General features: G+C 38.9%; 1 protein-coding gene and 1 pseudogene across 2 annotated transcripts in view; one reads left to right on the top strand and one right to left on the bottom strand.

Moving 5' to 3' along the window:
- LOC149537197 (uncharacterized) overlaps nucleotides 1-26928 on the top strand; it is a 288523-nt gene that overhangs the window by 55739 nt on the left and 205856 nt on the right. The window lies entirely within an intron of this gene.
- On the bottom strand, nucleotides 4699-5855 carry LOC149537198 (pre-mRNA-splicing factor ATP-dependent RNA helicase DEAH10 pseudogene; annotated as a pseudogene).

Below are 26928 nucleotides of genomic sequence, written 5' to 3'. Positions count from 1 at the left end.
AGACCAAAATTAGATGCAGTTAGCACTACTTTTGATGCCGCCCCATTTGTTGACAATTTATTGACTCATTTTCATGAGTGGTGTTGGTTCCCAAAACCGTAGATTGGAAATCCAAGAGCCTGCCAGTTCTTTGATAGGACTTCTCAATCAGTTCTGGCCAATGAACGAGAATACTTTTCGATTCTCCTACACTTTAGGCTCCGCTATACCCAGGCAGGTAAATCTTCACCTCAAACGCTAACTGTATGGTTGAAGGCTTTTCTATTGCGAAGTTAAACTTCTGGAGTTCTTTGGCTAGCAAGGTGCTCGAACTCGATGAAACTAAAATTGGATGTTGAGTGTTTGAATGTTTTGTATAAGGTTTGTTAATAATGGATTTTTTGCTTGTAGTAAGGAAGTTATAGATTTTCTAACTTCAATAATAGAAAGACCAATGCCTTTGCTCATTCGGTTAATATAGTCAACTTCAGTGAATTTTCACGTACAACTTCATAATGTTTTACACACTTTACTGCCAACAATTAAATAATCAAGATGCAATAGATCAATTATTATGCAATCTTTAAATTAGTCCAGATTGAATTTTGACTCCTCTAGGAGACAAACTGGACACAGATACAGAAACAATTATTTATTTCACAATATCTGTGATGATCGAATTTAAATGCTAAATGACCTTGTCCACTTATCCAATATTTAAATTGTATACAAAATTCCAAAAAATAATTACAAAAGATGATTCGCCTGCAGTTAAAATCTCCACACCTTTAATAATAAATGTTGTTCATTTTTCACACATGATCCAATGAAGTAAAATACATGCTTATTACTTTTGAAGTAATTTTCAGAAAATACATCAAAGAGAGGTATTCTATTCATTTTGAAATAATGTTCAGTATTTGCATAATGAAGCAAATCATAATAGAAATCAAATGCTGAAAGTAAAATTCTCTCACACATCTGACTGTGAGAGTAGTCTCTACATGCTGACATACATCTATACCCTACTGAAATCAATAAAATAGAAGAGTAAAAGGAGAAAGGTTCATGGGCACCAGTCATTGCCTGTAATGACTGGTGATATGGCATCCAACTGCGTCCATCCTCTTGTTGCTCCAAACATCGCCCGTTTCGTGCTTCCAATTCCTGTATTCACAAGGAAGAGAATGGGTTAGATCCAATGGATCTAAGCAATGCTGATGACTCACTCAATCTTGCGTTTACATCTTACATGCTATTCATTTCAGTAAGATACAGGCATATATCAGTGACAGAGAGATCAATAACAGAAAAATGAAGTATTAAAAGGACGGATTAGTTATAGTTTTGAAACCTTTTTAAGCAAGCGCTGAAGCATATAAGTCAAATGATGGGTTGAATAAAACAATAAAGTGAGTGAAGCCATGATGCATGAAAGCAGACAGGACCCAATATGAAGTATTTGCAGAAATGTCAAACATATTTTCAACCCAGCAATAAAGCATGAATGATGTAATCCAGATATCAGAAGCAAAGAGCAGTTACAGAGGTCAATGCAAGACATCAGGTATACAGCAAAGGGACAACAGAAAGCCACGCGTGATACATTGGAAAGTATACTAGTCATATACCACTTTCAGCAGTAAAAGTAAGAGCTAATAAAAATAAAAAAAAAGATTTGGTTTAACAGCTGAGAGTAATCCCCATAATTTTATCAGTTTATACAGCCATTTAGCGTGGAGTGAATGCAAACAAATGTATCATAGGTGTTTCATTACAGCAAAGAAAGCTTTATAAAGAAAATGTGACTCATGACAGTTTCCGCCAAGGCACAAGTAACAGATAGGTAAAAGATATAGGTCACTTTCAGCAAAATGAGTATTTATATCAGCTCTTGCAAATATTGAAGAAGGATTAACATACAGCAGAACCAGTGAAGTGACAAAGCAAAAACAGTGTCCATATACATGATACTTCCAGCTGGAACGAATGGTAAGAGAACAATAGGAATTAGCATGCAATGTAGAAGCCTTATAAAAGTATGGTGCAGATCTGAGAAAGAAATGAAACTTCTGCTAGCAGCCTGTTGGAGCCAACACGTGTTTTCCTTTTATAACCTTTTAAGGTTACAGATTTGAGCCAAAGAAAGTTGTATTGGGGGACTTCATTACAGACAAGATGAACCAATATCATGCCCAGATTCTGCAGTACAAACTAATGGCAAGGTGGGCAGTAGCATAAAATATATTTTGGAAACATGAAATAAGCAGACACTGCCTTTAAAATCACAAAAATACTCATAGCTCTGTGTAATAACTTTTAGCAAATCAAACAGTAGCTGGGTATTTTATACAGCAACAAGTAAGATCAAACAGCTAGAGTCGTTTCTTTAACATATCATGCCCATAAAGCAGGAGAAATAAAAGAAGAAGTAACTAGCTGAAAAGGATAGCAGCGTTCAAAGAAATACTCATAAGAGGAGACAATCTTTTTCAGTTTCCCATGCCATAGCAGCCACGGCTTCATCAAGGCCTTCTATTGCATGCTAAATACATACCGATGCAACAAGGCAGCGCTCAGAGCAAAGACAGGAAATAATGTTCAAACACGACTGTAGATGAGAGCTGATTCACTTCAAAATCCTTGTGCTTGTAAAGCTAACAGCAAAAAGATCTCCCAGGCGTGTAATAGCAGTAGAATGGATCAGTGAATAGCAGATACAGCAATAGAAAATCGCATGGGTAATCTGAGAGAAACGGCTAGGGTTTGAGATAACCCTACTGCCGTGTTTTACCTTCAGTTGAAAGAGCATTCGAAATAACAATAAAACCTTATTGCTTGCTTTTATCCAATTCCTTAATGCCATTTAAGAGAATTTCGGGTCCATGTATCATGCAACTTTAGGGAGTCATTTTTTCCCTTTCATATATCAAAAATAAATTTATTAAAATAATAATAAAGACTACATCTTAAGTGTCTCTATTATTATTTTAATAAATTTATTCTTTAATTTTACTATTCATTGCATTGAATTTAAAATTTTATATGTTATTATTTTTTTTTTAGTTGATATTTTTTAATCAACTAATTAGATGATAATAATCATAAAATGCAATAAATAATAAATAAAGAGGGAAGAGGACTTTGCATTGTAATTTCAAATTCAACTAGGTGTATCCGGCAGTTGAATAGGAGTTTACAATATCTTAATGCCAAATTTCAAGGGACACTTGTAATTAATATTTCTAGAGGCCCAGTTCAGATTGAAGACTTCAGAGTGCATCATGCAATGATTATTGGCAGTTTGGGGGACCTTTTTGCACTTTTCTTATACAAGGTTGGTGGAACTTCAGTTCAGGATATTTTGAACATGTTTTTTGGACTTTTCAGAGGTGCTTAATAATGAGTTAACTCATTATTTCGACCCAGCTTTTCTGCTTTGAGGCAGTTGTATTATCTATTTATACTCCTCTTAATTTTGGAAAAAGGGGAGGTTCAGATTTGGAGAAGAAGTGCTTATGTGATTCCCATCCTTAGCATTTTTTTTGGTTTTTCTGATCCATATGCAGATGTACTGTTTTTTAGGCCTTTGCTCGAAATAAAAGTTTTCCTTGGGACCAAATTTGGAGTTAATAGATTAAGTTGTATGCGTGGAGGTGATTGATATTATTCAAATTGTGTTTTTCATAATAAACCTGTCTGAATGATGTCTTATCTTGTATCTTCTTTATTCGAAATAACTGTTCATAGGTTTTGAGTTGTGTTTTCGTAATTGATATATTCGATTGTGAATCAATTTTCCTTTCGTATATTTTCAAGTTATAAACCTTCTCTTAAATTATTGATATGAATCAGCAGATCTTCAAAAAAGGGGTTCCTTGTGATTGTCTTATCAAAGCGTTCATTGTGTCTGAGGTATAGCAGTGATTTGTGTCATCATCTTGGTATATCACCTTAGTTCTTTAAGTTTTCCGTGTTTAGATTATTTTCTCCCCTTTTCCTCTGAAAGTTGATTTTTCCATTAAAGCAAGTAAGGTATCAGATACATCATATAGGAACCGGCCTGGAATCCGGAGGTTCAGTCAAGTTACCAGTTACCCACAACTTTTGACTGATCCCATGTTTCTCCAAAATCGCTGCAAGTTTTAGGACTTAAGGCAATTTTTCTGGGTGCAGATTTTGGCGATAACAATAAACAAAAAACATTTTATTTTATTATTAAAATGAAATAATAGTATTTGCATTACAAAGTCATAATATAGCCCTTATCCCTCCATACAAAATAATATAAGTACTTCCTATGAATATCTGAATGAATGTTCGTATGTTCTTTTCTTGCTGAATGATATTGCCCTTTTATATTTTATATTATAAAAGAACATGACTTTTCATAAAGTCATTTCTTAAATAGCACTCTTTCAATTATTTTAAACATAACCGCACCCTTTAGTAATGCTCTTAATTACTTTGTTTGAAAAGTTCAATTCATCCGGAAACTTAATTGGTCACGACGGCTTGTTTACATTATTTTTGTCTAAAAGTAAATACACTTTGACATGTTAGTTTACGGCATGGGAATAATTTTGGTTGGCTTACATAATCGTATCATCGCTGTGTATTTGTGTGTTATCTCCATGATGACATTGCGGTGGCTTCTGAAAACCTTTTGTCCATCGTGGCTCCCTATATTCTTCGTCTCTTGTCTCAGATTTCACTAATTTATGTGTTATGCTGGGTAACTGTTTGCTCTGTCCTGAATAAAACTGAAGAGGGATGAATTGAAACTATTTGGCCATTTGTCATAGCTCTATAAGTTCCATCGGGCTGCTTACAAGCTGTATTAAGGAAAAATGATGCACAAAGGCATCTTATGCAATTGCATCCAGTCTTCTTCACAAGAGATTATAGGCAATCCCATCTGTTGCACATATCCTTTTAATTGCTTGTGGATATTCATGGCATGATTGAAAGAACGACCATTCACAAACTTTGACCTACACCACTTTTGAATTATTTTGTTGAGAGTACTAACTTTTTAATTGCCATGATTTGTATCCTTGGTTTTCTGAACTTCCTCAAAACAAGCCTTATATATATTCACTAGAGTGATATGATGTCCATCTGGACTGCAGAAGCATTGTCAAGCTACTTTTGCCTCTTTCATCTTTTCATGGGGTGTATAAAATATGAATTCAACAGAAAGAATGGCAGCAATTGTTAACATTTCTTTTGAACATTTAAATGTACAAGAAACAAGAATAGCTTTTGCATAGAGAGACATTCTAGAGGCAATTGAGCTATTTGTGAACCAACAGGATCTGATAATTTGCCTTCATTTGTCAAAGCTCCAAGTGCATGCAAATGCTTCAGTGATTTCACAATTGTGGTCTTGGAAGGTTTATACATAAAGTCAAATCCAATCACGTCATCAACCCCCAAGGCCTTCAACTAGAGTACAACATTGGAAAGATTGCAGCGCTTTATTTCAGGGACAATTGAGTTTGTAAGTTTTCCAAAACTCTTATTCGGTCTAGAGGCAAAAACATTTTCCTGGTCTTTCTCGCCTTGCACGCCCTCTCCTTTGAAGAGCTTGAGCTTTTGAAATTGGTATCACAACCAGTGATTCCATTCCTATCATATGCATGTGCTTTTACCAATCTTGGATCTATAACATATCGAATTCTAGGAATTGTCACCGAGGTCTTAGCAATATTTATTGCCAGGATACCCTTGCGAAAACCAACAGGGCCTGATTTGAAAACTTGCATTTGACATTCAAAACCAGTCCTCTTAACATTCTTCTTGTCATAATGCTTGGTGTTTTGAAGCATATTGTTTAAACTTTAAATACAAGTACTTGGTAAGATCTAAAGTTCTCCCTTTTAGCATGATATTTGGGATTCTAAAGTTTGCCAAAATTTAGAGTTCCATCAAGTGGGATGTTCTTCTTCAGGCATTGAAGGATAACTTGAGTTTTGACAAATATTTGACACATAAGCGTGAGCATTTCAGGGGTAGGCCTGCTATTGACAAATAACAACCCAGGTACACTGAGCTTCAACAGGCAGCTAGTAAAATGATATTGGCTCATTTTGATAGGAGTGGTAGAGTGTCTACTAGAGCTTGGGTCCACAAGCTTGAAACCTACCTCGCTTTGCGTCATATGACTGAGGAGGATGCCATCATGTTTGATGTGCTACACCTTGATGGAGTTGTGCACAATTGGTAGTACCATGGCTTAGTATCTCTCCATCATGATTAGATCATATCATACCAGGAGTTTGTTGATAGGTTGATAGATCATTTTGAAAAGAAGGATCTTGAGGTTAATTTAGGGAGTTGGCTCAATTATGACAGACAGCTGGTTTGGAGGCATTTATCAGTGAGTCCTAGATGTTATCAGTGATGGTATATGACATATTTGAGAGGAGGGTTATGCTTTTCATTGAGGGACTTGCTGAGCCACTCGGAGGTTGGGTTAAGTCATTAAATCCCCCTTCATTGCAGGAGGCAATGAAAAAGACCCGTAACTTAGAGGCTTCTACTCCTAGAGGCAAGTTTTCCTTGAAGCCTACTACGTCCTCCTATGATAGGATACCTCCTCGAAGAGAGGAGAAATCTGAGGGTAAGCGTTCTATTGCAGCACGTTTGGACCGGAAAACAATTAATGATTTGAGGAGGAAGTTGTGTTTCTACTGCAGGGGTCCCTATGATGTTGACCATGATTGTCCTATGAAGCCTAAGGGCAAAAATAGGATGATGGTGTGGTTCTACGATGATGATGGTAGTGCTGATTTCAGGAGCAGTTTGGGGATTATGATCAACATCAGCATGTTTACCATATAGGGTAAAAGCATACTTATCGCATGTAGTATAGCAAGCTATAATGCAGAATAGATACTTTATTCATATACGCAATATGGTTATTAAAATAACTCCAATGATGATGATTATTCTCCAAAGTCCCTTCCGGATGGTGTACATATACTTTCCCGAAGGGGTGACTCAACCGTCACACGCCCTTTCGGATACTATTCTACCCGTCGGCTACAATATAGAATTTATCGACAACATCATCCCCCCCCAAAAAGAAAAGTTCTCTGGACGACAATTAACAAAATAGAATACATTAACTGACTAACTATAGATATGTTTCCGTCACACCACTTTCACATTTGTCCCATGCCTGCACCAAACTAGTCTCCAAAACACGTTGCATCTGTAGTATTTGCTAACACAATATTGTCACCTTAGCCAATCTGACCTTGATAGCCACTCATGCCACATTCTCTACTTCCAACTCTTGGGTACGTTGAGCCAAGTGTGTAATGTCCCCTTTTTGATAGGCACCAGCTACTTATTTTATTTTAGCCTTTATTTTCCCCAGAGGCTAAAAAGGAAGAAATAAGGGAAAAAGATATATTAAATTAATTACTTATAAGGTTACTAAACAGTGAAATATTAAAAAGTAACTTTATATTTAATTGATTTGATATTAAAGTGACTAACATAATAAAATATCAAAAAGTCACTTAAAAGAATAAAGTGTTGGATTCCTCTAGAAGCTTCTTGGAGTTGCTTGTGAAATCTTTATAAGGAGCATTTGGGGGGTCATTTTACACATCTTGAGTTGCATATTCATCTATTGTGTTGAATGCCTTAGTGCTTGCATACTTGCCTGAGGGTTTGAAGACTCTAAGGTGCCAATTTCAGTTGTGAGATATCAACCCTAGTTGGGAGTGGAGGAATTGGTATTTAGCCAATTCATTTGTGATTAATTGGGAGATAATATTCAGTGATTTTTGTTCAGCCCGTGCATCTAATTTTTGACATCAGTTGGCAAGGAGAAAGGTTTCAGTTTTTGCAGCGGATCCAAAAAAGAAAAGCGAAAAAGAAGAGCCGAAAAAGCAGTCCAAAAAAAACAGATCTGAAAAAGCAGTCCGAAAAAGCAGATTCGAAAAAGCAGTTCGAAAAAGGCAAAGCCAAAAAGCATGTCATCTCAACTACTTATTCCAGGTTCTTTTGGTATTTACATTTGGCAATTGTAGATGGATACATTTGACAAGTAATATATGTCTTTTTGTTACCAAAGTATTCAGTCATTGTAAACATTGAAGTATTGAAGGGAAATCAACTTAATTTAGCTGTTCAGTTTGTATGCCAAATGTTCGTACGTCTCATTGCATAGTCATTCATAGGATGCATGCCAAGTGTTTGTGAAAATACCTCTTGGCTGTAGGTGTGCATTTTACATCAGAATTTCATGTACTCGCATTTGGAAAATAATAAAAAGAAGTTGCATATCACTTTGATTTCCAATTAGTTATTTTGCAATCATTTGTATTCATCAATATCATTGGCATTCAAAAATCATAGCAAAACAACAAACATCAACAAACTGAGGCTGCAAGGGAAGTGTTTGACAAAATTCCTAAGGGAGACAAACAAGGATAAAACTTTAAAAAATTGTCAAGGCACTTTACAAAGTGTCACTCTACTGCCTCCCACTAGATGATCAGCTCCTCTCGAGCTCTCTATGCATCCATCAAGACAACCTCATGTCCAACACCTACTCTGAGTGCCTCAAAGCGTAGCATCCCTCTCGAAAGGCTTATTCAAGTGCTCTCTCCACCTCTGACAAACATACACTCCATGCCTGCAATAGCTCCAGGTCTCATCAACTAGTCATACTTCTCACAACTGATAACTGAACTGACTGCGGGGTCGAGTGCGGGGGCTTGTGGTAGAGCCCTAGGTGCACTCCCTGTCACGATACAGGGCGGGGTCGAGGGGCAGCCCCTCCACCGCCAAGACCAAATTAGCACCCTCAAATCCACATAAAAGTCCATGAAACACACCATTTTTGTGATTTTCTTCCGATTCCATACTCTTTCAGCCAACCACTTATGTTTTACTACCTGTTTATGCCTTTCCCTTCCCTTTGTTATCATACATTATTCATTGTGAACATTTTTTATTTGTTGTCTTTTTTTTTTTTTAAAACCTCCGATCATCCTTCTTCTATGTCACCTTGTCTCCCTATGGTATCCATGTATGACCTTTTCTTCTTAGGCTCCTATTGTACAAAATGGCTTCTTGTCTTCGTTCTCTGTTCTGTTCTGAGTTCTCTAGGCTCTTGCCGTATAATGGTTTTGAGTTCTTAAATTGCTGATGTTATAGATCCATGCTTCTTCCATGCTGTATGACCATGCGATCTCCTTGCTACCATATGGTCTTCTTGCTACTGTACGGTCTCCCCAGTCTGGTTGTTGCTTCCATACGAATCGTACAACTTGGTTCTTCTACTACCAATGTCCATAAAAGTTTGCTGTACGGTCACTCCTTTGCCGTGCAGTCACCCAACCTCTAATCAATCTAGCCATAGGACTGTACAATGCACGTCTGGATCTCTTCTTGCAACTTTCCCATCCATATGGTGCTTTGTTCCTTCCATTGTACGATGTTCAAGGACCCTGCACTATTCTTCTCCTGCCCGTACGGTCGTATGGTGTGGTCTATTCTCTATTGTCATCTTTCTCCTTGGTGGCCATACGATGCCTTAATCTCCTTCTTGATGTTCGTATAGCGACTTTAATCTCCTTCTTGATGGTCATACGGTGACTTTATTGTCTTTATTTAATTATTTTGTAACTCTCATTTGCACATATTTATTCTAATTCTTTATATTTGCATATATACATTTTTTATTTATTATTTATACTCTCAGTTGCTCGTCCACGAACGTGCGTTATTTCTTTCATGATAGACTTTTAGCTTCGACCCATTCACTGCATTGGCTACTTCCTTCCCATCGAGCATCCATAATTTTATTGCTCTGATATCACCCACTTCATGGATTTTATATGGTCTGACCCATTTTATTTTAAATTTGACTAGTCTGATATCGTTCTGCCCATTATACTTTAAAAGTAACTGGCCTGTTTGAAATCTATTCAATTCCAAATGCTCGTCATGCCATACTTTTTGCCTATTCTGTGTAACCTCCGTGGCCCATTGTGCCTGCAATCGTCGCTCATCAAGTTTATTTAAGTTATACAATCTCTTCCTCGTGCTTTCCATATCTCCAAGCTTGTTTTCGATTGCAATCCTCAAACTTGGTACTATGAATTCCGTTAGTTGCCACTCTTTGCCATCAATAACTGTAGTCTTGATTCTAGAACCTTCGCTCCGTACAACTGCAATTTTTATTAAAACCTTTGTCTTTGTTTTCTGTGCAGACCGTACAATATGTTTTCTTTGCTGTCAGCACCTTTCTACCATATCCGTGGTGTAGTGTAACTTTTTCTTTCCACGCAGTCCGTTCATCATATACTGTACGGTGGAATCTTTCCTTTGGGTTCGTACTGTATATTATTTCCTTCAGTTTCAGCCATAACCGCCTTTCCTTCTTCTGCTTCTTAGTATTCCTTTAGACATTCATTTTCCTCTCCTTTCTCACCTTCATTGACCCTTAATATATTACAGCTCGGAAAGAACTTGTAATCCTCCATTTGCTAGTGGAGTAGTCTGTTCACCGAGTCTAGGTCGTCATCATTCGACCCTCCTAATCTCAATACTCCTTCGTCCAGTTCCATTCTCTTCTTTCCTTTATCGTCACTCTCGCCTTCACCTTTTAAGTCTGACTACGCTGCCTCCTCCCCCACCATCTGTGTGCATGTTGATTATGAATTTTCTGCCTTCGCGTTCCATGGATAGGGTATTTCGTTTCTAGTCATGTTTCACTTTTTCTTGTACCAACCAACCCCATCCAAGGATAGTGTCATACCCTCTTCTTTTCAGTGGAATGACCACAACATCTAATAAAAACGATTGTGTTCCAATAGTTATCGGCTGTCCATCAAGGTTCCCAACGGTTTGATCCCGTGCTGATCCGCCGTGAGCAACTGGAATGTTGGTTGTCACAACATAGGTTGTCCTAACTTTTTCCATATATCTTCTGGTAACACATTCACGCCTGACCCTCCATCCACAATTGTATTTGTCAGTACAGTTCCCAGAATGCCCATCTTGACTACTGCTGGATGCCTTCCTATTGCGAGTGCCAGTAGCATTGGGTCTGCTGCCATCGTTCCACTACCATCCTTTCTTGTTTCCTCCGTTGCTTTCAAAAGTGGTGTTATATTTAGAATGGCCGTCCATAACTAATGTATTGTGAGGTCATTTAATTTGATAGGGACTTCTGTTTGCATTACCTGTCTTATCATGTTTTGTTCAGCTAAGTTCCTTTCTGAGGTATCGACAGTGTCTTTTACTTGCAACTTTCCTGTTTTCATCTATCTTTCCAACTTTGTTTGTGCTTGCTGTAACCTCTCCTGTTCTTCTTCCGCATCAGGGTATTTCACCTTCTTAGCTTGCTCACATGTAATGGCTAGTACCTTCTCATCACATGCTTCTATACTTAGGCAAATTTACCTCCTGCTTCGGGCATTTTGAATCTTCGTGGTCTCCTGGACCACACCATCTGCATAATAGCTGTGTCGTATCTTTCATGGTACAATCTCTGGTGAAGTGCCCCCAGAGGTTGCACACACGACACTGTATCATTGGTCGTCCACTTGCGTCGTATTGAATTCGACTCCGGCTTTCATTATTGTTTTTGTTATTATTATTTCCACCGCTTCCATGCCGGTTATTGTTGGGATAACCTCCTGAGGCTGCATCGTTCTTCGTGTTATTTCCAGTGGACACTTCTTGCATCAGTAACACTTGCTGGTGTCCTTTCTACTTCATATTAAATGGGCACTCCTTTATGGAATGTCCTGCCACCTGGTAGATATCATAGAATTGTTTCTTTGGACATGAACCCTTTGTGTGGCCTTTCTCCTTACAGTCCATACACCAAAATTCTCCCTTCACCAAGTCCAGATTCTTTTTCAAAATTTTAAATTCTTTCATCATTCGTAGCATATCCTTTGTAACGCTCAAATTTTCTTGCTTGATTCTTCATCACTGCTGCTACTTTCGGACGATGAATCCTCTGAATCCGAGGATTTGTGCTTCTTCTTCTTACTTTTTTTTGTTCACTTTCCAGATCCATCACCCTATTATACACATTTGTGTACGATGCTGGAGGCACAATCTTCATTTTCTTCTTCAGAGTTGGCCGTGGCCACCCAACAAACCATTGTTTCTTCAATCCGTCAGCTGGCTGACTCTCTATCTTCCCAACCAACTCTTTCAGTTGTCTTGCATAGGCACGGATCGTTTCATTTTTTCTTTGCTTTGTGCTGTATATCTCTACTACAATTTCATTGTCGTCTATTAGCAGTTGGAACTCTGCTATGAACTCCTTTCTAACTTCTGCCCATGTAGTTAGCTTTTGAGGATCCGTGTCTGCAAACCAATCAATTGCTATGCCCCGTAGGGTTGTTGGAAATTGCCGGACCCAATCATCTTCATCTGTTAGACTGTTTGCCGTCCATATTGTTTCACACGTCTTGCAGTGTCTGATTGGATCTATTGTCACATCTTCATTAAACTTTGGCAATTTCTCCTTTGGTCTTGCATTTTTGCTGCTTTCTTCTGATTTTGAGGTACTTGCTATGTACCTGCACTATTTTGTACAACCGCGTTGTTCTGCACCCCCACGTTGTTTTGAGCACTCGCGTTGTTCTGCACACTCGTGTTATTCTGCACACTTACGATATTCTGTACAAGCACGTTGTTCTGCACACCCGCACTATTCTATATAACCGCACTGCTTCGGACTGCCATCCTACTTCCAACAACCGTTTTACCTGGTGAAAGATCTTCAAGTGAAGTTGTTTGATTCTCCGCTTATATCCGTTCGTTGGGTGTATCGGGAATGAAGAGTTCACTTTACGCTCGTGCTCCCTCGGCACTTCGAGCCGTGCGAGTTGCTTTCATTCCGTTCGGATGCTCTATCCTCGGCATATACAGGTTTAGGAACTCCTCCCTTGTTTCTTCCATCAAATTCTATCACTGTCGAGTCTCTTCCAGCAATTCCTCGACACTCCTTGGCCTACTAGGTGAATGCACTCCCTTTGTCCGTGCCCCTTCACCCCCTCGGTGTTTGTCGGCAATCTGCTTAAGCTTTTGTTTGCGCTTCGCCTATTCTGCTAAAATTAAAACTTCTTGTGTTGTACTTATTTCATCCTTATTTTTTATCTTATTTCTATCCTGTTAAGCAAATTCGACATTAATCTTCATAACATTTCCTTCATTCCAGGTTCGTCTGACAACGGTGCCAAATGTTTACCATACAGGGTAAAAGGATACTTATCGCATGTAGTATAGCAAGATATAACGTAGAACAACTACTTTATTCATATACGCAATATGCTTATTACAATAACTCCAATGATGATGATTATTCTCCAAAGTCCCTTCCAGACGGTGTACAATACTTTCTCGAAGGGGTGACTCAACTGTTATGTGCCCTTCCGGATATTATTCTACCCGTCAGCTACAATATAGAATTTATCGACACCACAACATAGGAGTGATGATGTTGAGGATGAGGTGGATGACTCCAACCTCAAGGTAGCTTACTTATCAAGTATGAGGAAGGAGGGAGCTTTTAGGATGCGTGCGCTCATAGCTGGATAGGGTATTGTTGCTTTATTTGATATTGGAGCTACTCATAATTTTATTGATGCACGTTTGGTTACCAGGAGAGGTATGCAGACAGAGGATTTTGAGGGCCTACAGGTACAGGTAGCTGATGGTTACACCTTGAAGTGTAACAAGATGATTTCAAATATTCTTGTGAAACTTAATACATATGATTTCACTGCAGATTTTTATGTGGTAGATATGGGGGGTACACATATAATCCTTGGTATGGCTTGGTTACACACACTTAAGGATATCTACTTGAGCACAGAAAGGATGGAGATGAGATTCATCAAGGACGGGCAGCCTCAGGTTCTTAAAGCAATCCATAATGATGAGCTTAAGTAGATCTCCCTATGATGTATACAACATTTGGTACGTCATGAGGATATTATTGATTGGGTAGTAAAGTGTAGGATTATGCCCGCTCAAAAGGGTATTGAGGCAAATTATCATCCAGATATTCAGTAGTTGAGAGTTAAACACTCTAAAGTGTTTAATGATTTACCCCCTGGTAAGCAATCGGATCGTGGGTTGAGCATATCATTGAGTTGGAGGAGGGTACTAAGTCCATTATGATCACGCCTTATTGCTGCCCGAAAAGGCTCAAAGATGAGATTGAGAAGATCATACAAGAGCTTCTTGACTAGGGGCATATTAGGCCAAGTAAGTCCCCATTTGCTTCTTCAGTTGTTCTGGTGAAGAAGGATGGCACTCTTCGGATGTGCATTGATTACTGGATGCTGAATAAGAAGACCAATTAAAACCGGTTTCGCGGATTGATGAACTCTTTGATGAATTGCATAGGGCAAAGTATTTTCCGAAGATTGACTTGAGGTCCAGCTATCATCAAATCCGAGTTAGAGAGCAAGATATAGAGAAGACAACATTTAGGTGTCACTGTGGGCATTTTTAGTTTTTGGTCATGCCTTTTGGACTTACCAATGCTCCTGCCACTTTTCAGTCTACTATGAATAGGGTGTTTCACAATCAACTCCGTAGGTTTGTGCTAGTTTTCTTTGATGACATTATGATCTATAGCAAGACTTGGGATGATCATGTTGTTCATTTGGATACAGTTCTGGGTATATTGGATCGGGCTTCCTTATATTCCAAGTAGTTTGTGTGCTCTTGGTATGATAGAGTTACTTTATTTGGGGCATTTTATTGGTGCTGACAGAGTTCGCATGGACCCAGATAAAATCCATGCTATTGTGGAGTGGCCTACACCCGAGACCTTGACACAGTTGAGAGGGTTTATAGGTCTTTGTGCCTTTTACCGTAGTTTTGTGGCCAATTTTTCGCTACATGCTGCTCTCCTTACAGACCTGACATGTAAGGGCGCTTTTCAGTGGTTGGCCTAGACACATGAAGGTATTGAGAAGTTTAATACTATCATGACTTCATATCTGGTGTTGGCTTTACCTGATTTTTCTCGATCCTTTGATTTGCACTGTGACGCTTTTGGAGAAGGTATTGGTCCAGTTTTGTCCCAGGATCGACATCCCATAGTCTTTGAGAGTAGGAAATTGTGGGTTCTTGAGAGATCTTTTAGTGTTTATGATAAAGAGATAGCCATCATGCATGCCTTGGCCAAGTCTAGGCAATATTTAGTGGGCAACAAGTTTTGCATTAAGACTGATCATAATAGCTCGAGACATTTCCTAGGGCAAAGGGATTTAAATGAGAGAACAGAAGTGGGTCAGAAAGCTACAGTCTTACGATTTTGATATCTCTTATATCAAGAGAAGCCAAAATGTTGTTGCAAATGCTCTTTCGAGGAGACCTCATCTCTATATAGTTTCTGATATTTCAGAGGATTGGAGACATTTAATTATTGCTGAATATGCTAGGGATAAGTGGGCCTTAGGTATTAGCTTTCAAGAGAGTTGATTATCTACAAAGGGAGGATATATTTGATTCCAGAGTCAGATGTGCATAGGATTATCTTGCAAGCATTCCATGATTCTCCTATGGCTGGTCACCCCAGTTTTCCAAGATTGTAGACTGGTTTGGGAGAGATTTACATGGAAGGGGTTGAAGGCTAATGTTCATCACTATGTTCGAGAGTGTTCGGTGTGTCAGCAGAATAAACATGAATACACATATCGTGTTGGTTTATTAAAGCTACTTCCTATTCCTGAAAGGAAGTGGGAGGGAATTTCCATGGATTTCATTGTGGGCTTGCCTAAAGCTCAAGGATGGGATTGTATATATGTGGTGGTAGAGAGGCTCACGAAGTATGCTCATTTCTTCCCTATTACCACTACCTATTTAGTTGTACAATTAGCTGTGTTATTTTTCAAGGAGATTTTCAAATTGCATGGTTTACCCAAAACCATTGTGAGTAGTAGTGACAACAGATTTATGAGTCATTTTTGGCAAGAGATTTTTAGATTGCGTGGGACTCAGTTGACCCCTAGCACAAGTCACCGCCCCCCAAAGTGATGGATAGATGGAAATAGTGAACAAATGTGTTGAGGGATATCTGCGGAATTATGTCTCTTCACAGCGGAAGGCTTGGGTAAAGTGGATTCACTTATGTGAGTATTGTTACAATTCTGCTCATCACATGACTACATAGATTTCACCTTTCAGGGCTTTATACAGGTATGATCCACCTAGTTTGATAGACTTGTTATGTGGTGATAGTAGAGTACCGAGTACAGGAGATTTGTTGAAGGATAGTCAGGACGTAGTAAGGTCTTTGAGAGATAATATAAAGAGAGCACATAATCAACAAAAGCAGTATGCTGATCAGTGGAGAACAACTCCGACTTTTCATGTGGGAGACATGGTGTACTTGATGTTGTAGCTGTATCAACAGTCTTTGATCAAAAAGAGTGGTGCTGAGAAACTTAAGCCATGTTATTATGGTCCTTTTCATATTGTACAACAGGTCGGAGAGGTGGCTTATGAGTTGCATTTGCCTGAGGATAGCAATGTTCATAATGTATTCCATGTTTCACGCCTTAAAGGAGCTTTGGGCCATCATGTGATACCATCTCCTATATTGCCTCTATTGGATGATGAAGGGAGATTGGAGTTGATTCCGCAGGCGATGCTTGATACTAGAGAGAGACAATTGCGACGGAGGACCATCCATGAGTTGTTGGTTAAGTGGTAGAACCTACCGGAAGAGGATGTTACCTAGGAGCCTGAGGATATTCTACAACATCCCGGATTGCAATTGCTTGGGGACAAGCAATCTTGGGGAGGGAGGACTGTAATGTCCTTGATCTAGCAGAGATTGTAATGTCCTCGATTTAATAGGTTTCTGAAGTATGTTTTTGTCAGCTCATCATCGCAATCCTCATGAGTTGATGTTTGGATTTGGGGCTCTTTGTTGGGATACTACTATTTTTGGACTTTCTATTTTTAGTCACTCTTGGACAGTTAGTATTTTGGGTGTGCAGTTCAAGAAGGGTGATCGTTTGGTTTTGCTGTTTGATCTCTTGATGAAATATTATTGAAGTCATATTTATTTGGAGGATTGTGACTTAATGATCATTTATGATACACTTCATTATCATTGTGTTTCATAATATTGAGTTTTATGAATTTATATTGTAAAAGTCGCTTTTAAGTGAAAGGTGTGAGTATGAGGCTAAGTGGCTCAAATTTGTATTATAAATATGGCTTTTTGGAGAATGAGGGATCATCTTGAAACTATATCTTTTCTCTTGAATTTTTGGCTGAGGGTTTTCTGAAGAGTTTACTGATTATTGTTCTGAGCATTTCTTGCAATTTGTTGCTGTGGTATAGCATATTGCACATTCTCCTACTGTATCATACTGTTTCTGGAGAATTAAATCGACTGTGGCTTATTGGTTTTTGGGGGAAGAATTTTGTGGAGTCTTTACGGCTTCAAGACTGCTGAATTGTGATCGAAATTGACTGTGGGAGCTGCCGTTAGTTTCCAGCTGGTGACGTTGAGCATACAAACTACTCCAGCAATCATCTTAGGGTTGAATGATTAAACCCAAGCACATTGCGATTGCTTCTAGGTAAAATTGCAAAGCAGTGTGGAGTTGTGTTGGAGAATTGAAGGGGCTGTGGCTAGATTGGTATCACCTGGAACTCATTGCTGGGTGCTTTTAGATGACAGTGAGTTAGTCCAGGGTTGGAGTCGGGCATTGTATATGGAATAAACGGCCAATTGTGACTTGCATTTACGAATAAATTGACTTCTAACAGTCCATGTTGGGAGTCGGCTTGAACTTTGCAGATAAAAATCGGGTCATTCTTCACATTCTCGGTTGTTTGATATGAGTAAAAATGCAGCTTACATGTCTCTCTTGGGAGGAAATAATTCATAGTTATTAATACTCTATGTTTTCTTTCAATTTTGTATTCATTCATATATTGTCAAAAAACTCAAAAAAACAAAAAAACAAAAAGACAAAAAATATCAGGGTTGTATATCAACAATCCTAGTACCGGATAAGGAAAGAATTTTAATGGAAACTCCTAAAAAGTGTACAAATGCCAAAGGAAATCTTTAGAATCTTTAAAGAAAAGATGGATATGGACCAATGCTTTACTCACATATCATTTGTAGGATTAATATAATTTTTTTCCAACCCCCAACAAGATGACAGGAAACCACTCTGATACCATTGTAAGAACCCCAACAAGTTCTAACTTTCAACTTGGATGTTTGACATTTTGTCAAACAATTTGCACGCATACTAATGAATTGGTTTCACCATTAGTCTGATTTTCATTGATATAGACTTGCAAACAACTATGAAATATCATTCAAATTTGCTTAATATTTAACATTGCATTTTGTCAACGACTTGACAATTTCATCATTTTGAAAATGTAGAATTTTGTCATACAGTTTGCATGCAAACTAACTACTGCAAAGTGTTCACAAGAATTCCTCTTGCTTCAATTCAAGAAATCGAATAAATTTACATTGATAATTAAATGCATTGAAAACATAAATTTTATTGCAATCTAAAACTTGGTATATTATCACATCTTTGGTTGGAGACCACAGAGCACGCAACCTAAAGGCACAAAATTATCCAAAGCATGCCTTTAGCTTCCAGTGTCACCCTTCCTTTCACCTCACGTGGCTTCAATGAACCCTCCGACTTTCTTATTGGGTTCTAAAACAGGTCTTAGAAGGCTGCAATTCAGGTCTGTGAACAATTATTTGTGATTTCATTCCATCAAACCCCAACTCCTTCACTTGAGAGCTCAATCATGGCTTCTGATATAAAACCATTGCCATTGCAAAATTTCAGTGGATATCTCACTAATTCAGAGTCCCAATCATTAGAGAAATTCATAATTTATTAAGCCGAATACAGCTGCAAACTTCTGCACAAATTCTCTTCACAAAATCAAGCAAAAACAATGTCATAGAATGAATCCCTTTCTCTACGCTTTGACTTTTTATATTTTTCAAGCAGGAAATCAATCAAATGTCTTCTTGATTACACTAGACGTAACTTGTAAGTGTATTTTCTTTTGTTGCATTTGAGAAATGATATTTAATTGCATTCTGAAAGATCCCTAATGGATCTCTTCTGCTGATCTGCTGTAATTTTATATTTTTAAATCTGTTTATTTATGTTTTCTTGCAAAACTAGATAGAAGTGTAGAAAGGTTTGTTTGTTTTTGATGGTTTTATAACATAGAAAGGAATAGGGAACAACAACCATGAAATAAGACTGAAATAAATAAGGTATTTAGTAAAAATCAGAATTATTGCAAACTATACCAGGCAAATTTGTCTGAATTATAGAGCCAAGCAATAAATCCAATGCATTTCCCAAAGCTCACATACAAATTTGATGTCAAACTGGAAGGTGAAGATTGTTCTTGAATCCAGCATACATTTGGAGGTGAATACAAGCAATACTCTATACACCATGTGGTGTATCTGTTGCAAATGGCTTCCCATAGGCTGCAATGAACCACGTCCCAACTGGAAAGATGATATGCCACGCTGAAACCCCAATGAGAATTGATGCCTCTGTCCTTAATCACCACGCACAGTGCCTAAGAGATTCGGTGCCAAAGATTGCTGAGGGCTACGTCCCAGCCAATCACTAACCTGGGGTTTGCGTCTCAGACTAGAAATCGCCCATTCAGAGAAAATTCATAAACAAGTTGTCAAATATGCAAAAGATGATCTTAGAATGAAGCTTTTATCTACTTATAACCCCTCTCAATTGCAAATCGAACCCTAAGTGTCTCCAAGTGGCATTGGGTAGTGAAGGTGTTATAATTTCTTATTTTAAAGTGGTCATGTTACTAGAAAATGACCTTTTTTCTCATAGACAGAAATTTGTTCACTGAATTGCCCTGAGACCATAGAGAAAGATTTAGAGAATTTCGAGACCTTTCCAACGAGCTATCACACCATAGGATGCGTATCCAGATGAGGCCAAAAACCCCTTATTACTCCAAAATGGCCAATAACTTAGCCTTATTTAATTATTAAACGGTAACTTAGGAAATATTAAAAATATAACCCAAATAGACATAAAATACCCAATTGACATCACAACCATAAAATCATCCTGTCACCTGTCTGTGACTGAAGTCGGAAATCAAGGATCCACTGGCAGTCTCATCCCTAAAATCTAGGGATGCTCCTAAAATTTAGGAAACAAGCTCTATCCTTCTGAAATTGAACCCAAAGAGTAATCTCATAGAGACCCAACCCTGGGCAAGATCATACCTTCTAAAAATTAGGAACTGCCTTCTAAAAACAATGAATGTCTCCCAACTGATCAATAACTGCCAAAACATCAAGTCCCCAACACTGAATAACCATAATGGGTCTCTATCCAACCCTGTAAGCCTATAATACCCCATAATAAGCTGACTCACATGTCTTTGGTAGACTGAGCTAAAAGAGGGGACATGACAGTCCTCCCCTCTCGGAGATGCTTGCCCACAAGCAATACAACACTAATCCTCCTCTATCCCAAGCACTCTAAATACAGAGCACTGATCGACCCCAAACCTGAAATGTCTCGTCAAGACAAACATACTCCCCACTGTAAGGTGTAGAAGTGAAGTAGATCACATCGTCATAGTAGAGTATCCACCCCTGAATACCCTCGCACCCAAGAATCCAAACAATTGGCCATCCTATTCTCCTGTCAACATTCAAACTAGTAGCTGGTCCCAAAACAGTCTTGTTGTGCAAACCGTCCCAAACCTCATACAATCTCTGTGGCAAATCTAAGGCACCCGCTTCCGCGTGTTGAGATATTGAGGGACATGGGGTTATGATCAAATCACTTTTACTATCTGAGTCTTGATTAGTAATCATACTCCTAGCTGATCCACCCTGAGATGTAAGTGGGCATGCCTTGAGCACAATCTTCCATCTCCCCATCATAAACTCCAATTGTCTCTTCCTGAAATCTTGGCTGTATCTCCCCAAGTATTGCAACCACTATACACCCAAAACTACATCCGTGCCCCCTAGATCACACATGTAAAAGTCATCTATCAAGGTGTATCCCATCATGCCTATGCTCAACTGTGGGATACCCTTGATGCATTGCAGAGTAAGACCATTGGCCACAGTCACATCGATTCCTAGAAAATTCTGTGCTTGTAGACCATATCGGTCTACCATTCTTGTATTTTATAAAATTATTTGTAGACCCACTATCCACCAAACAATACACAGTGTGCCCATGGATCATACCTGAGATGTAGAAGAGATGAATCATCGGTGCACCTGACAACGCAGCCATAGTCCCCTGTGTTGCAATTGCTACCTCAACATCTTCGAGCTCAATTTGGACACCATCATCTTTGTCATTTATATCCCGAACCTCCTCATCGTCCGCATCTGATATGACCTCAATAAGATGTGCCTTTCCCTGCCCAAGGCACCTATGTCCCGGTACCCATGGCTCCTTACAAGAAAAACATAATTTCCTCCTCCTTAGTTCATTTCTAGAATTTAGGTCTCCTTTGGGAGATGGAGGTGGCGTTTCCTTAGCCTGTAAAGGAGGTCTCTATGGTGCTTGTATATTCCCCAATGGTTTCTTATCAGTCTGATAAGAGGTAGGAGTGGTGTCCAATCTCAATGTCACATCAATAGCATCCTTAACAGTGGCTGTGTGAATAGCACAAACTAATCCCTTAAGCCTGTCCTGCTGTCCTGCAATCCCTCAATGAATAGCATCACACTATGCTTCTGTGTCATATCAGGGACCATAACTGCAATGTGCTGGAACTCATTAATATAAGCTTCTGCATGACTAGTTTGTCTCAAATGAGCCAACTCTCTATAGTAAAGTTCTGTATCCTTACGATCAAACCGTGTAATGAGTCGCTTAGTGAACTCAGCATCGGAATGTACTAAGGCGTGATCCTAGGTAACCAAACCATGGTGCCACCAATCATAGGCAATCCCCTCTAGATGCAACATGACAAACTGAATAGCCTCACGCTCAGGCATGGGCCGTAATGAAAGATATATATCCATCTTGTGAACCCAAGCTCGTGCACTCGTATCTCCTGAGCCATTATATGTAGCTAATGTAATCTTCCCACTAGCTCTATTGAGGTCATAGTTCTGCTGCTGCTGTAGTGGTCTATAATCACGATCTCCCCTGAACCTAGCTGTATCTCTACGCTGTGCACAATACTGGGGAAGAGGGAAGACATCCCTAACCTCAGGGGTTAGGGCTCTCCACTTAGTTGTGGTTGCCAAAACTGACTCTTGGAACCCCACCTTTAGTGGTTCCACTTGTGCTGGCCGTTCACCTAGTATGAATTGAGGAAGCAATGGTCTATTCGTAGTAGGTGTACGATGGCGATGCTGCCCAGAGGAATGAAGGGAGCTCCCAACTGAAGAATGGGACTGATGGTTGCGTTGACTACCAACCACTAAAACTGATCTACATCGCCTGCCTCTGTGTCCACCCATCTCCAAACGCTCCAAGGTATCCTGTAATCTGTCTAAAGCCTGAGCTATCCTGGGCTGAGTAGTGAATAGGGTTCACACTATTTCGCTCTCTTCATCATCCTGATTCCCTGTGCCGCCCACCTGTTCTTCTGCCATAATAGGTTCCTAGTCTATTCCAAACCCTTGCTCAAGTTGAGCTCTGTTGCGCGTATAAAATCTGTGTATCTCAGCTCTTGGATGCATAGATTTGTATTCAATCCATCAACTAGTGACTACCTAGATGCTAATATGAATTATCAAAACTTTTGATCTAGTACCCAGATGCCAAAATGAATTATCAAAACTTTTTAGCCAGTACCCAGATGCTAAAATGAATTATCAAAACTTTTTATCCAATACCCAGATGCCCAAATGAATTATCAAAACCTTTTAGCCAGTACCCAGATGCTGAAAAGAATTATCAAAACTTTTTGTTCAATGCCCAGATGCCAAAATGAATTATCAAAACATTTTATCAAAACTTTTTAGCCAGTACCCAGATGCTGAAATCTATTGTGACAATTTCTCACAAACCCTACAGGGTGGCAAGATGTAAGCTCTGATACCACTGAAAGATCCTTGATGGATCTCTTCTGCTGATCTACTATAATTTTATATTTTTAAATTTGTTTTCCTGTTTATTTATGTTTTCTTGCAGAACTAGACAGAAGTGCAGAGAGGTTTGTTTGTTTTTGATAGTTTTATAACATAGAAAGGAATAGGGAACAACAACCATGAAACAAGACTGAAATAAATAAGTTATTCAGTAAAAATCAGAATTATTGCAAATGGTACCAGGCAGATTTGTCTGAATTATAGAGCCAAGCAATAAATCCAATGCATTTCCCAAAGCTCATATACAAATTTGACGTCAAACTGGAAGGTGAAGATTGTTCTTGAATCCAGCATACATTTGGAGGTGAATACAAGCAATACTCTATACACCATGTGGTTTATTTGTTGCAAATGGCGTCCCACAGGCTACAATGAACCACATCCCAACTGGAAAGATTATATGCCACGCTAAAACCCCAATGAGAATTGATGCCTCTGTCCTTAATCACCACGCAAAATGCCTAAGAGATTCAGTGCCAAAGATTGTTGAGGGCTACGTCCCAGAGTAGAAATCGCCCATTTAGAGAAAATTCATAAACAAGTTGTCAAATATGCAAAAGATGATCTTATAATGAAGCTTCTATCTCCTAATAACCCCTCTCAATTGCAAATCGAACCCTAAGCGTCTCCAAGTGGCGTTGGGTAGTGAAGGTGTTATAATTTCTTATTTTAAAGTGGTCATGGTACTAGAAAATGACCTTTTCCTCGTAGATAGAAATCTGTTCACTGAATTGCCCTAAGACCAAAGAGAAAGATTTAGAGAATTTCAAGACCTTTCCGACGAGCTATCACACCATAGGATGCGCATCCAGATGAGGCCAAAAACCCCTTATTACTCCAAAATGGCTAATAACTTAGCCTTATTTAATTATTAAACGGTAACTTAGGAAATATTAAAAGTATAACTCAAATAGCCACAAAATGCCCAACAAACATCACAAACCATAAAATCATCCTGTCACTTGTCTGTGACTGAAGTTGGAAATCAAGGATCCACTGGCAGTCTCATCCCTAAAATCTACGGATGCTCCTAAAATTTAGGAAACAATCCCTATCGCTCTGAAACTAAACCCAAAGAGTAATCTCATGGAGACCCGACCCTGGGCAAGATCATACCTCCTAAAAGGTAGGAATTGCATCCTAAAAACAAGGAACGTCTCCCAATTGATCAATAACTGCCAGAACATCAAGTCCCCAACACTGAATATAACCATAATGGGTCTCTATCTAACCCTATCAGCCTACAAGACTCCATAAGAAGTTGACTCACATGTCTTTGCTACACTGAGCTAAAAGAGGGGACATGACACATTCCCCTTCAAAGTTAGGGGCCAATATTCAAAAAAACATTTTAATAACATTTAATGATGACTTAGGCTTCATTCAAGTTATAAACTCTACAATTCCCTTTCAAATACTTGACGTCAAACCCACTTGTTTTTTAATTGACCTTAAAAAAATTAATATATGTGCTTCTTCAAGCCCCGTGCTGATTTAGGATAATAAATAAATAGGCATCCATATTATCATGTTCATCTAATGCCCTTATAAGTCAGTTGGCCACATTTACTTAAAAACTTCATATTATAAATTTTAATAATTAATTATTAATAAAAAATCCTTTATAAGTTATTAAATTAATACCTTGAACTTGAGCCAGTAAACTTATTCCACTTAATCAATAGATGAAGTATGCTAATACCAAGTTCAGATGCACTACGAAAAAAAGCAACATGGGCATAATTAACTTATTATATATAGTAAGTCCCTCAATATGAGCCAAAATGAATGAGTCAATCACTGTGCATACTGTTAGTCTGGGCGCCCTTGCCAGATATAGCAACTCCTCAATAATGACTTGCTATAAATAACACCTTTGAATAATTGCACCAGTCAATGACTGAATCTTAACACTGCCACCAAGTTATTTAGGCACCCTGCTAAAGATGAAAAGCCTTTCCTAAAATAAAAACTTACTATAAATAGTAAGTGTGCTAAGCTGATCCGAACGAAGAGAAATCTTGAACATCCTTGACCTCTGGTGTGGGAACTCTGTAATGACTCAGCTCAAAACTGATCACAAACTGCCCTTATTTGCTACTTCTTATTTTGTCAAACAGCTCATGTGCAACCTTGTGACTTGCTGATATAGCGTTTCCGTTTGAAGTTGTTTGATAGAAATGGTTGCTAAGATAGTTTTTTTAAAAAAAAAATAACAAAAAAAAAACTTCGACGATTACTATGCAAGCTCCTCAATATGATGCTAACTTTTAATGCATAAAAGATTAAGGAAATATAATGCATCTACTGTTTACCGTAGTGGTAAAGAAATCAACGCATACAGACAATGGAATAGAATAGCAGAATAATATTCGCAATAGTAGATGATTCATGATTTACAATGATCCAGACGGGATATAAATAATATCCGCCAAACCTTCTCCGAGGAGTCCGTCGGCCACAAACATTATGTTTGCTACAAACTATTTACCCGTCGGCTACAAAATACAAAACACCGACGACAATCATTTCGTCGGCTACAGAATACAAAACACTGATGACAATAACACCGTCGGCTATAGAAACACCGTCGGGACCATCCAGTCGGCTGACACCATCCCCCCCAAAAAGAAAAGTCGTCCTCGGACGACAATTACAAAATATCTGAGACAAATTAACAAACAAAATACATTATCAGAGTGACTACAATAAGAACAATCTGCTTCTGTCACATCACTTCCACATTCATCCCGTTACATCTGTAGCCTCTGCTAACACAATACTGTCTCCTCAAGCTGACCTTGATAGCCACCCGTGCTGCTTTCTCTGCTTCCAACGTTGGGTCCACTGAGCTAAGTGTCGCTGCACTGCCTCCTGGATGACCCACTCCTCCCGAGCTCTCTATGCAATCCACCAAGACAGCTTCTCAGCCAACACCTACTCCCAATGCCTCTGTTACATAGAAAGTCCATGCCTGCAGCAACTTCAACTCTTCTTAACTGGTCAGACTCCCGCGAATGATATCCGCAATGACTGGGGGTCCAGGGGGCAACGCCCCCGGCGGGGTCGAGGGGCAGCGCCCCCAACAGGATGGGGTCCGCCAAGACCAAATTAGCACTTCGAAACCCACACAAAACTGCATGGAACACACCATTTCTGCCATTTTCTGCCGATTCTACACTCTTTCTGGCAACCACTGATGCTTCCCTTTCCCTTTGGCATTATCTGTCACTCATTTTGAACAACTTGAATCTGTTGTCGTTTTTTTTTTTTTTAAATTTTTAAATTTAGAAAACTCCGCACACCCATCTTCTACACAAACTCAAACAATCTCTCATCCGCAAATGAGAAAAACTCGAACAATCTTTCGCTGAAACCACTCCTCCGGCAATGAGAAGCTCAACAATTCTTCTGGTAATGAAAACTGACAGATAGATCATGCTGCGGAAGACATCCTGCGGAACAGTCCGCAGACATCTCAAACAATGGAACAAAATAGCAGAATTATATTCTTATTCGCATACGCCAGACATTACATACAGAGCATATCATATCACAAGATGCATTACAATGATCGCAGACGGGATATAAATACTACCGCCGAACCTTCCCGAAGGTCCGTCGGCCACAAATATTCTATCCGCTACAAACTATTTACCGACGTCGGCTACAAAATACAGAAACACCGTCGGACATCACCTCGTCGGCTCCAGAAACACTACCGAACACCGACGACAATCATTCCGTCGGCTACAGAAACACCGCCGGGACCATCCAGTCGGCTGACACCATCCCTCCCA

This window comes from Cupressus sempervirens, chromosome 10, assembly GCF_028749045.1.
Source record: "Cupressus sempervirens isolate cs-2001-9-10 chromosome 10, ASM2874904v1, whole genome shotgun sequence".
In the NCBI taxonomy this organism is placed as follows: domain Eukaryota; kingdom Viridiplantae; phylum Streptophyta; class Pinopsida; order Cupressales; family Cupressaceae; genus Cupressus; species Cupressus sempervirens.
Note: the sequence above shows the minus strand (reverse complement) of the source record. Positions and strands in the feature narration are given on the sequence as shown.